This window comes from Cupressus sempervirens, chromosome 2 (assembly GCF_028749045.1).
Source record: "Cupressus sempervirens isolate cs-2001-9-10 chromosome 2, ASM2874904v1, whole genome shotgun sequence".
Lineage (NCBI taxonomy): Eukaryota > Viridiplantae > Streptophyta > Pinopsida > Cupressales > Cupressaceae > Cupressus > Cupressus sempervirens.
The window spans coordinates 689,943,404-689,956,802 of NC_143119.1; positions in this window are offsets into that span (position 1 = coordinate 689,943,404).

Genomic DNA, 13,399 nt, shown 5'->3' on the forward strand with positions numbered 1-13,399 from the left:
TTTTTGTTTGGGACCTCTCACTAGATATCATGTGCCCATTAATTTGAAAGATTTAGAAAAAGAGTATATGTCTAAGAAGGATATAGTTAGACAAGGTGCACTGAAGGCCCACATTGGAAAAATTGGAACCCTACCAGCAATAACATCATCCTCTAAAGAAGCTTTCAAGAAAACATACTTCAATGCCAAGGTAGTAGAGGTATACAAGACCCTGTGCAAAGTTTTTGGAAGGGGTGAGAAGATTTTATGCCTATGAGTTTCATGTATATGATTACTCAAATCTCCTCTTTCAATTTGGAAATAATTTTTTATTTTTCTTCTTACCTAGCTAATGAGATTCACGGTGGATTGGTTGGGATTGCTAAGGGCAAGGTGGAGAAGGCTTGGGGCCAATATTCTCTATTGATGCAAATGTTTTTGTTTAAGGGGGCTACATACTTTGGTAAAGAAATGTTTTTAAATAGAGAACAATAAGGGGAAGCACTACTGATTCAATTATGGAGTGCAAATATGATGTGGGAAGTAGAAAATGCTAGTTTTGTTAGATTTGACAGATACTTTTCCTCCAAATTGAGATGCCTTATATTGAATGACAATACTAGCATCCCTAAGGCACTAATGCACCTTGTTAGGCCTATGGATAAACCACATAATTTGAAGATTTCAAATAATTGGGGAGACATCATCCCATATTTAGTTTCAACTGTTATCAAAATTTATGGATTCAAGGGAACACCCCAAATACTACCTTACTAGGTGCCCTTAAAGGTAGGGGTAGCTGAATTCTTGTGGTAGTTGGGAGGAGTAGAAGAAGATTTTTTGCACAAAAGGGGGATGGGATAAATTTTTCCCACTTGCACCATAGCCCAAAAGTTTTTGATAACTAAGGAAGGGTGAGTTTTCCTCTACAAATTTTTGGATTAGTATAAGATGGCAGTATCTCACCCTCATTTTTGTGATGCAGATGGTTTCTTTCATTTGGCTCTTAGGCATAGAATCAAGCTTTGTCCAGTTGAACATGAATTTTATTTCCATGAAGATGTAATAAGGAATGAGTACTCTCTACAAGAGAAAGAGACAAAGAAAGAAAAATGGAGAGTCTATTCGAAAGTTTTGAATTTTATTAACTGTTTTGATGAAGATTACAACCCTCTAAGTAATGTTGTAACTATTGCAGATAAAATTAATAAGCTTATGAATACATTCCCTGAAATAATGTAGGTAATGAATGAAAAGAAAAAATATTTCATTAATTCTTTTCCAAAAAAGGCTAGCGAAATAATGAGAAAATTGGGTTTCACTCCCAATATAGGGGCAGGTCCATTAATTGTTCAAAGGAGGCCAGGATATACTATCACTCAGGATCAAAGGCCCATTGTGGATAAAGAAAAACATATAGTTGAATCTACTAGTGTTTTTTTTGAAGAGAGGCCTCCTAAACCTTCTCTTAAGAGGAGAAAGATAATAAGGGAAGAGAAGTGTCATGTCCCCTTTTCAAATAATTAAAAATAATAATCTTTTCTAAGGCAGGCAAGCCCAAAAAGGTGACATTTCAAAAAAAGGGGATAATATTTGGAAGCTAATGGACTAATAAATGAAAATTATTATTAAAATATGTTTTATTAACCCATCTTGGATGTGAGTTAGAGTTATGACCTCTTTTAAGGGTTTTGGAGGCATTTTGGGCTAATTCCAGAACTTGATTTTTGCACATTGCTTTGTTGTTCTTCAGAGGTTGCCAATCCTGTGAAGAAGGATACCCAAGAATGGGAGTTTTTAGATTTATAGGAAGGATAAAGATAGGATTTTGAAGCCATTACATGTGCATGCTCATGCAGAGTTTGCCTTTGTGCTAAACAGTGCAGATTTGTGGGTTTTTGAGTATATTTTTTGTAAGAGTTTGGTATTTTTGGTTGAGTATTTCATATCAATATAGGTTGCTGATATATATCATACTTTTAAATGTTAAAATAGAGTTGGAAATATTTATTTGGATATGATTATACTTTTGTGATAGATTATTAAGTTTTTGTGGTGATTTCGAGCTATTTTGTGCTATTTTCGGGAGCTCGATGAGCATTGTTTTTGTCCTCCGTTTGGGAGCTATTGTGTGCATGTTATACAGATCTGGAAATGTAATTTTATAGGCTGTTATGCTACTAAAATTTCTGTAAAAATTTCTACTTTCAGATTTATTAATAATAGGTGAAGCTGTGAAGCTTTTGGCACTATTTCTGGCATACCCGATTTGGAGTTTATTGAGAAATTGGTGGATCTCTGAAATATTGGTTGTTTGATTTTAAAGATCTGATTTGAGGTTTGAAATATCATATAAAATCAAAGAAAGGGACATTTCAGTGGTATCAGAGCTATGATCTTGCCAGCCTGAGGGTTTGTAGAAGTTTACATGTCAGTTTTGACAACTACCCAAATCTTGCATGTCATAATTTATGATTGCATGTTGCTTCTAGTCAGCTGCTTGTCAAAATTTATTTTTGCATGCTACTTCTAATCATTTGCATGTTAGTTCTTGGTGAATTTTGTAGTTTCATGTTACTTCTAATCAGCTACATGTCAAAATTTATGGTTGCATGCAACTAAGTGAAAGAGAAAAGGGATATTTGCAGCAAGAAAAGAATTAAAAAAATTTGATCAAACCTCCAGTTGAAAGTAAAAGTACAAAATCTAAAGAAGGAAAAAGTATCTCTTATCCAGATGAGATGGCAAGGAAATTCTTCCAAGACATCCAAGGTATTTTTCATAATTACTCGTTGATGTAGCTACATATTGCAAGTAGTTTAAGTCTCATATTTGTATTGAATATTGCCAAATTAGTTGCACATTCATGTTAAGTTATTGTTTAGAAAATTTGGAGTCTTTTTGTAAGCATTCTCTTTGATGCAAATTGAAACAAGAGTCCTTGCAGCAATCTAAAAAATTATATCATTCATACGAACCTTTGCTTGCAAAGTGTTTGACGAAATGTCAAAAAATTGAAGTATAAAGATTCTTGGTGTTTGAAGAAGTTATAACATATTGGGGTTACACTCTACTTTATCTAGAATGGATAGGTATAGTAAAGAGTCTCAGAGGACACGATCTTAGAAAATTGATATCCAGAGTCAGAATAGTAGAAAGGATGGTTATTTAGAAATTCATGATAAACTTAGGAAAATAAGCCATGACATGTCTAAATAGTTGGTTAAGCACCACTGTATGATGAATTACATGTTGTCTGACCCAGCTAAGGTGGATAAGTTGACTAGATTTCTATTTGGCAGTTTTTCTCACAGGGCAAATGACACAATTACCAAGAACTTGCATGAGGAGTTTGAGAAACTAGCTTATAGCCAGATAGAGGTCTCACATTCTACTCTGCCATAGGAGGTAGTGAGAAAGGATATTATGCAGATTGATAGTAATGGTCAACTTGATACTCAAATTGAGACAATTGTATATAGGTCATCAAAGGGTGATGTCATAGGTATTCAGGATGGTATAGTTACAACAGGTAGTGACTACAGTGTAGTGGGTTCAGATGATGATTATGAGGATATTGTTGTGCATGATGGTGAGATACCTAGTAGAGATGAGCAGACATTGAGCATTCATGACTTTTCTAAGAAAGAGTACCAGCCATAGTTAGATGCTTCATCACATGAGGTTGAGGCTGGTAGTACTTCATATGATTTGTCTAGCTAGCTGAAAGTGAACAAAGAAAGTATTGTGACTTCATTATCTGATCATGACAGGTATGTGGAGTTAGTTGGTATTGGTCATATTACTCAGGTGAGGATTTTTCTTGAGTTACCAGCTGATTCTAGTTTACGGATATGGACTTGAGATTGTTATATTGGCATTTGGGATTCAATTGACTGGAGATCTTTAACACTTTTTGGTAGCAGTGTTTGTTTGGGTGCTATCATCAATTTGATTAGCAGATTGCATGGTGTTGTCTTTTCTTGTGCTAGCAACTTGTCTGATGTCGGTATTAGTTTTTATACACTGGTGTTGGGCTTTTTTCATATATCCAGTCGACCATGCTTGTTGGAATGTGTTGATGATCTTTCATATTTGGTAGTGTGTACAGATGAGTCCTAAGATCATATTGGCATTGATGACATCCAAGAGGATGCAGTGGGAAATTTTGAAGACTTAGTTTCCTTGTCACTTTCTTTTGGTATAGAGGAGTTGGACAGTAGTGCTACAGTTTTTGATACTCCATATGTTGATATGAGCTTTGGAGTTGATTCATAGGATATGGATGGTAATACTCTAGGGACTAGAAACTTTGAAGATACTCCTTTAGAAAGTGCATTAGAGGAGGTTTGTAGGATACAGTCTAGCCAGTGCCATCATGTGTCTAATTAGTTGAGAGTTAGTGAGCGAGACATTGCTATCTCTTGCTAGCATTTCGATGCTGCTCGTCAGTTATTAGCAGTTTATGGATGGGGTTCTCCTACTAGTGATGAGTAGGAAGGCAGTTATCTTTCCTTGACAGAGATCCACTCTTTATGGGAGGCTATTTGGATTTTGAGACAAAATTATATGCAGTTGGTAGCCAACAGAGATTATCTTATGGAGTGGGGGAGTACAACATATGATGCATTATTGGCCAAGGAAGATGAGGTGAGTGAGCTTACTCAGCAACTCGAGGTGACTTCTAAGATTCTTGAGAGTACATAGTTGGCTTTCAAGGAGTCACAGTTTCATTTGGCTACGGTAACCATGGAGTTAGAGCAACTACAGTCTTTACCAGATTCTGTACAATCACAATCTGTGGTGTCTGGTGATCTGAGGATGTCCATGGTCGAGATTATCAAAGACAGTGGAGACGGGGATGCATCCATCCTTGATACTAACATTGGCATATCAAGTTCATCCCCACTAAAGTTAGGTTTAGTTGAGTTGGGTGTTGCAGCAAATTGTTATGGTATGCCTGACATGGTGGTAACCTCTAGTACTAATGGCACAAAAATTAGAGATGTTGTATCAAAGACCATGTGTGAAGTTGGTGAGCCAATAGTTGTCATGGTTCCTGCTAGTAATACTACTCCCTTGGTGATGTCTTCAGATGTAGTAGTTAGTTCCAACTTGGTTAGTGATCGATTGCAGTTAGTTACATCTGGATTGCAATCTGAGCCACTGACTGAGATTGGCAGATTCTATCAACATTACATTGTGAGGTATGCTCATCAATTCACCTTTAATGACCATGTTGATGATATGATGATACAAAGACATACTTTGGTTCCTAGTGCTTGTCATCAGTTATGGGATGGTTTGATGCCTTAGGATGAGAGTTGTGATGGGCATGACATAGCAATAGGTTCTGCAGTTGACAGGTTTATAATACATAACTTAGAGCAGGAGTTTGGGCGTGATGCTTCAGCAGTTGTTGTTACTGATTCTACTCCTTTGACTATGACATCTTCTGACTTAGCTGGTGGTCAGTTACAGTGGGCTATATCACTTGTTCATGGAAAATTTGGTTTGGGTTCCATTTCTTGCTCTTTATCTTGTAATGTCTTTTCACCATCAACAGTGCATGGGAGTTATGGTTATGAGACAGTGGCTAGTGATTTGCAGAATTGTGTTGACTGTAGGAGTTTTATAGTGTGTGGATTCTCCATACTTGGTACAGTTTCATTCGAGAGCATTCACCATTGTTGCAGAGTTGGATTGTACATTCTGTATAGGCCAGTGGGATATGTTGATGGTATTTATTGTGTTGGCAGTTTGACTTGTCCACTTTACTTGGGTTCTGATGTTCTAAGAGTTTGTGTCTTGTTGGTTTCTGACTGTGGCACTGGTGATTTTGGAGTTTGGTTGAGTTGTAATTGTTAGTTTGATTATGGATTCCTCTTGGTCATATTGCAGAGGATATTGCAGGAGCCTATGTTATTTGGCAGTAGTATAGTTCATGACTAAATTTGGGATCCAGGTGGATTGATTAGTTTATTGTTCAGCCATTGCTTGAGGACAAGAAATATTTGGGAGGGGAGGACTTTTCATGTCCCCTTTTCAAATAATTAAAAATAATAATCTTTTCTAAGGCAAGCAGGCCCAAAAAGGTGAAGTTTCGAAAAAAGGGGATAATCTTTGGAAGCTAGTGGACTAATAAATGAAAATTATTATTAAAATATGTTTTATTAACTGCTCTTGGACGTGAGTTAGGGTTATCCCCTCTTTTAAGGGGTTTGGAGGCATTTTGGGCTGATTCCAAAACTTGATTTTTGCGCATTGCTTTGTTGTTCTTCAGAGGCTGCCAAACCTGTGAAGAAGGAGACCCAAGAATGGGATTTTTTAGGTTTATAGGAAGGCTAAGGATGATATTTTGAAGCCATTCCATGTGCGTGCTCATGCAGAGTTTGTCTTTGTGCTAAACAGTGCAGATTTGTGGGTTTTCGGGTGTATTTTTTTTAAGAGTTTGGTATTTCCGGTTGAGTATTTCATATCAGTTTGGGTTGCTGCTATATATCAGACTTTTAAATGTTAAAATAGAGCTAGCAATATGTATTTTGATATTATTATACTTCTGTGATAGATTATTAAGTTTTTGTGGTGATTTTGGGCTATTTTGTGCTATTTTCGGGAGCCCGATGAGCATTATTTTTGTCCTCTGTTTGGGAGCTATTGTGTGCATGCTATATAGATCTAGAAATTTCATTTTATAGGCTTTTATTCTGCTCAAATTTCTATAAAAATGTCCACTTTCAGATTTATTAATAATAGGTGAAGCTATGAAGCTTTTGACACTATTTCTAGCATATCCGATTTGGGGTTTATTGAGAAATTGGTGGATCTTTGAAATATTGGTTGTTTGATTTTAAAGATCTGATTTGAGGTTTGAAATATCATATAAAATCAAAGAAAGGGACATTTCAAGGAGCCTCACAATGAGGGGTACTCACCTTCCCAAACCCCCATGAGGATTGAGGAGGAGCAGCTCACTAATGAGAAAATTGAACAAATTGGATCACAAGGGGAAGTTTTTGTTACCCAAGAAAAGATTGATGAAGGGAACCCCCAGGAGCCTCCTTTGCCAAATTTTGAGCTGACTGTAGCAGGTTTTAGGGGAAGGGAATTGGATCCTATTTTGGAACAAGCCAATCATCAATTTTTATTTGATGATAGTTTTGTAAAGTCTAGGGCTTTCCACCAATTTTCTTGGAGGGAAAACATGAACAATTTTGAGGAAAGATGTAAGAATGTGAAAATAGAGCATCCAGAAATGGATGAAGCCTCGATTCAAAATCAAATAAAGGAATAAATGATTCAAGAGTTCCAAAATATAACCTGTGAAGAAGGGAGATAGATGGTAAAGGCTGAAAATATTTTATTATTGCCCAATTGGGACATTGATGATGCATTGATTTTCAATTCTATGTCAAAAAATTTGGGATTGCAAGATCCAAGTAAAAAGGAGTTCTTGGGAACTACATTTAGTAATGACCAAGCTTCTATTGTCATGTGGTCATTGAGAAAAGCATCCAGGGCTATTCCATCATAGCCTAATGATTCAAGATTGATAGGAAATATCATTGTAAGGAGAGTTGTTGACACCTCACATGTATAGGCAGCCCATATGAATGTGGATTATTCTCAATTTTCATTGGCAACTGCAGAGAGAGAGGAAAAGGAAATGATGGAGTTGCAGAGCAAGTATGAGGTAGTTGTGGATGCCTACAATCAAGAGGTAAAAAGGAGAATTGAGCTTGAGAACAAACTAATGGGGAGGTCCACAAGACCGAGAATAACATACCCTTGCCCCCCAATTGAACTTTTTAAATCCACTCCCCCCATAGAAGTACCAGATACACCCCAAAGGCTAGAGTATTACATTGCTGAGGACTTTGAAGAAGAAAAGAATAAACTATGGGCCTTACATGTGGAGTTGAATGTGAAATATGAAGATAAATTAAGAAAGGATCTCACATATTTGGGGGGTAAAATTGAATGGCCGCCTCTAGGATGAAATGAAAGAAAGTGATGAGGCTTTGAAAACTTTTGATATCGTTTCTAATCTTATTGACTTTGATAATAAGAGAATTCATTTGCAAAGAATAATAGTCGGCTACTTAGATAAGTACAAGAGCCAAAAGTTTAGTTTGTTTCCTTGTGGCCTAGATAAGAAGAATAATTTGAAAAACAAAAATGAATGGGCTAAGGAGCTTGATGATTTATTTTGCTTAAGAATGAATGAAGTTATCAATGAAACAGGGCATGCATGGTGGGCCACAACAATTGAAGAAATAGTGAAAGCCAAAATATTCTTTGATTCTTTGAAACAAAATTTTGTTACTATTGATAATGAGGCTGAGTATGTGCTCAAAAGATAGAAGGATATTTTGCAATTCAATTGGCCAAATGACACCTTGTTTGATAAATGGATGGTAGAAATAGCTCCTGATGAAAAATTTGAGGAAAGTGAAACTAATAATGATGAGGTTTAGGGTGATGAGATCCAAATCATTGACACCATCATTGCACAAGGCCAAGAAGAAGAAGAAGACAAGAATGATCAATCACTTTTAGTTGCAAGCCTAGGCCCACAAGACACTGACACAACCAAAGAAGAGGGAAAAGTAGAAGATACTCCCACAGTACAAGATGGAGATGGTGAAAATTGACAGACAGAGATTAACTTGCAATCATCAGAAAAAATTTCATCATTGTCTAGCTTGGCAGTTGCATACATGAAGGAAATAGAATAGCGGCCAAATCAACAACATTAGAGTATGTAATAGAAGCAGACCCACCAAAAGGAATGTTTGATTTAGAAATCTTCTGTTACTCACCTTTTTGTCATTTTGTGATAGGTGTATGTAAATATCTCTTGTAAAAGACACCTATCAATTTCTCTTAGCCTAAAGCTTGTTGCATCTCACATTACATAATTGAGATTCAAGGGCTAGAGGATGGTCCAATTTCTAATACTCTAGGTGAGATACTTAGTTTGTTTTTGGTCTAATATTTGGAGCAAGTTGTATGATGTATTTTATCTATTAGTTTCTGAGAATACATTAATATAGAATTATTTATGTGTTTATTCCTAAGGTCATTCTAAGTTTTACTACAAGTGTATACAATTTTCAAAGAAAATGAATACAAATTATGAGCTATACCCATATTAGTTCTTTCTGAATTTTGTCTCCTTTTTGGTTATTTAGTCATCTTGATATTGTGTGAGTAAAAGCTTATGCAATTGACTGCAATCCTTTTGGGTTGTATATCTATTCATCATTACTATTAGTTCAATGGATTAAGTAAAATCTTTGATATATTTGATAAGGTTACTACAGTAATAGGAAGGATGTTTTGAATGATAAAGTCTGGTAAGAATTGCTGATGATATTTGTTGTAAGGAAGAAAATTAGATCAATAGATTTGTAGTAGACTCTGAACCCCAATGGATTAGGCACTAGTCAAGTTGATTCAACAAGAAGAGAAATATGTCATAAATTGGTTTCAAATGCAAGATTATAATCAATTTTACTTTTATTTTTTTAAAATTGTCAAAGTTGGTTGACCCTTGTTTGCATGGGATGTTTTAGCTTTAGTTAGCCACTATTGTTGAGAGCACGTACAAGTCTATAGAAGAATTTTGGCCAAATCTATTATATGGGATGTGTTTATTAAAATGTCAAAATTATGCATGTACTTGAGGATTTAAGATGAAAATAAGAATGAAACTAAAATAATTTTCATACAATATCTTCTAAGTCTTGAATCATCCCTTGGTATACACACCCTAGCTTTGAAGAGCCTAAAGAGTAGAAAACCATCCTTAGTTTTGTTGAAGATGGATCCAAATAGTTTGCACATATAATTGTTAATAGGAATTGGCTAATCCTTAGGTTGTGTGAGTGATATCATTTTGATATTGAGCATTTTGTTGTTCAGTAGTTTTGAAGCACCAACACAAATAATGGTTACTGAGGTTCACAGTATCTACCAAGTTATCAGTTTGCATGACATCAAGTCAGTTTCTACTGAGTGGTGGATGTGTAGTGTTTACTTAGTGAAGTAAGGTAAAATCAGTGTGCAGTATCTACCAAGTGAACTACACATTACAAAGTCAACCCAATCTTATTCTTTCATTTCATGCTTTAAGAATCCTAATTTCTTCATTTGCTCTAGTGATCTGATTAATGAGGGAAATTAATGAAAGAATAATGAGAGAACTAAGATGTGAAAAGAAAATTGTTGAAAAATTGAAGAATGACCTAAATAATGAAAAGAAAATCAATGGGAGAATGTTGAAATCACATCAAGATATGAATCAACTAAATTAGCAAAATGAGCAGAATCTTCATAGGCAAAAAGGTAAAGCAGGATTTGGGTACAATGAAGAACAAGGTGAATTTTCCAAGAAAGGTGTAAAAAGGAATAAAAAACCCTCTTGCAATCATTGTGGGAAAATTGGTCATACATCAAAAAAATGCTAGAGCAATGGAAAAGAAAAATTCAATGGAATATGCTACAAATGCAAAAAGCATGGTCACAAGGCATCTCAATGCAAATCCAAATCGTTCAATCCAGCTAAACAACTTGTAAAGACAATATTTAGATGGGACTACAATACCTAGTGTAAATGTCATTATTGTGGAGAATATGTACACACTGGCATAAATTGCACAAGGCATCACCTAAGAAAGAAGAATACAACTATAAGGTGTTACACATGCACTAAACTCAATCATATAGCTAAAAACTACATGAATATAGGTATATTTGAAGATGAAAAGAAATCAAGGGTTGACAACATAAGGAAACAAATGAGGCAGCAATGGATTCCTAAATCTACTGAGGATACAAGCTCAAATCATGAAAGTGAGGTCACTCAAGAAATGGGTGACTCCATCCCCTCAAACTAAATTCCTAAGAATGTGTTGGGGTTGTACTCAACAAGAAAATCATAAATAGTTCCAAAAAAAATGAGAAATGCAAATGATCCAATTAGTATTCTAGATACACCAAGTTCATAGAAAGGTTATCTTTCGCTAAGTTGCACCCAACTCCATGTAGAAAAGTTGGTTGAAGACCATACTGAGCAAGGTCGGGAGTAAAAAGAATTTGGTTTGTCTGCCGAGTTGATACTCTTGTCGAGTTAGGTTAGTGGATGATAGTCTGTCGTGCACTACGTCAATATGGTACCTAGCATTAATGGCAAATTTTCATCAAAAAGGGAAGAATTTGACTTCATTTTTCACCAAATCTTTAGTATTCTCAAAGCAAAGAGATTTCCAGGTGCACTCAAGAGATTCCAACTGATTTCAAGTGAATTTGTAGGTAAGGAACTTGTTCAAAAAATTTCATCACTTACTGAGCAGCAATGGCATCTAGAAGCACCAGCAATAGGAAGGTGAAAAGGGGATCAGAGATGTTGGTTAAGGGTGTAGAGTGGAAAGCACCAAATTTCAAGATAGTTCTAGCAGTGGCGAAGGCACTTGACCCTAATGGTGCACAATCACAAATTTTACCAAAGGTACTTTTGATTAACAATATCTACACTCATTTTAAATGTTCAATTCAAGAGATAAGAACTATAGAAATGGATAGTTCTTTACAAGAAATGTGTGTTGATGGCTCATTAAAACCTGAGCACAAGCACTTAGAAATAAAGGGGTTGACACACATATCCCACCTGCTAAGAAGCTTTCAGATAAAATGGATTACGTATATTCTTAGTCGCATTCACAATGGTTAGTTATGGTTGGAGCAGCCCATATTGATCACCAAAAAGATGGTTCACAAGATTACTAGCCTTTCCATTCTAACCAAAGAAAAAATTACCAAAACCCTAGGTCAGGATGAGCTCTAGAAGAAACCCTAGTCGAATGGGATAGTAGAGGTTTGAAAATTAGCACTATTGCTGATGTGCAGTTAAGGTTTGGAATTCATGTAATTTCCCACAAAATTTATATTTACAGTCATTTAAACATTGTGCCATGTGAGGCAATGGACTTAGCATTCAAAGTCTTGAAGAAAAACATGGAGCTGGACCCTAGTTCAAGCTCATCACATCATATGAAGGTGAATTTTTTGTCAGAAATGTAGGTAAGGCTACTTAGAGAGGAAGCCAAGATTAGGTCTACACTAATTGACATCTAGAATATGATCCTTCTAGTTATGGACCAAATGCAGAAACATATTGCATATTCAAAAACATTGATCCAAGACAACAATTTTTCAATACCAGATCATATGATTAAACTTTCTACAGAAGTTCAAGTGGTGCTCTCCACCTACAAAATTTTGGAAGATAATTGGGATAAAACATTGGCTCTTATTCTTAAGGTACACTCTGAGTTTCAATCACATTTTAGTGTCTCTATTTGAATTTATTGTATATACTCTTTGGCATTATTGTCAAAAAAGGGGGAGTATGAGATGAACAAGAAAAGAGAATAGGGGGAGTAAAGAGATTTGTGGAGAAATAAGGAAGAAAATAAATTGATATATGTACATATAAAAGCTATGTATATATTATGCCATATGTATGGGGGAGATATGTAATATATGTATATACAGCAGCTTTACAAAGATCAATTTTGAAAAATCAAAATATGAATGTTAGTGAACATATGTTTTGGCTCATAAGTGTTTTTCTTACTAATGCCAAAGGGGGAGATTGTTGGCATTATGTTGTATTTTTCATTAGTGACAACACTTATTCGATTTTAAATACTTATTGAGCTCATCGCTCAGTCTACAATTTATACCAAACAAGTAATGGTTATCAAGCTTCGTAGTATCTATCGAGTTATCAGTTTGCATGACATGAAGTCAATTTCTACCGAGAGATGGATGTGTAGTGTTTACCAAGTGAAGCAAGGTAAAATCAGTGTGTAATATCTACTGAGTGACACTACATCCATTGAGTCACTAGTGGTCACCAAGTTTAGAACAACTCTAAATGATTAGTATGGATTGAGCCTTCACTTCTATCGAGTACATGATGATGCCATGTAATGCAGTAGACACCGTGTATCAGAATGTCACCGAGTCAGTTTAGTGAACCCAAGTTATTTACTATTGGGCCAACTTTGTAATGTGTAGTTCACTTGTGTTTTGGCTAACCTTGTAGTTTTGTAAATTTGAAAGGTAGATATGTAAGGTGTATTGTAAGATATCATATGTATGAAGATATGTAGAAGTAATGTGAAGTACATGCGAAGGATTGTTAGTAGTAGTTCAAGGAATACAACAAGGTCAAAATAGAGGCAAAAAAGGTATATCCATCACATAAGGTGGTCAGTCCATAAAGGATCTTAGTAGCAATTAGTTGTAAGTAGATCCACTATTTCATCTTAATAGGTGAATCATTTTCTAAATCCTCTAACAAGGTAGACTTAACAATCTTTGTACAAATCTCTTAACTGAGTGTATATTT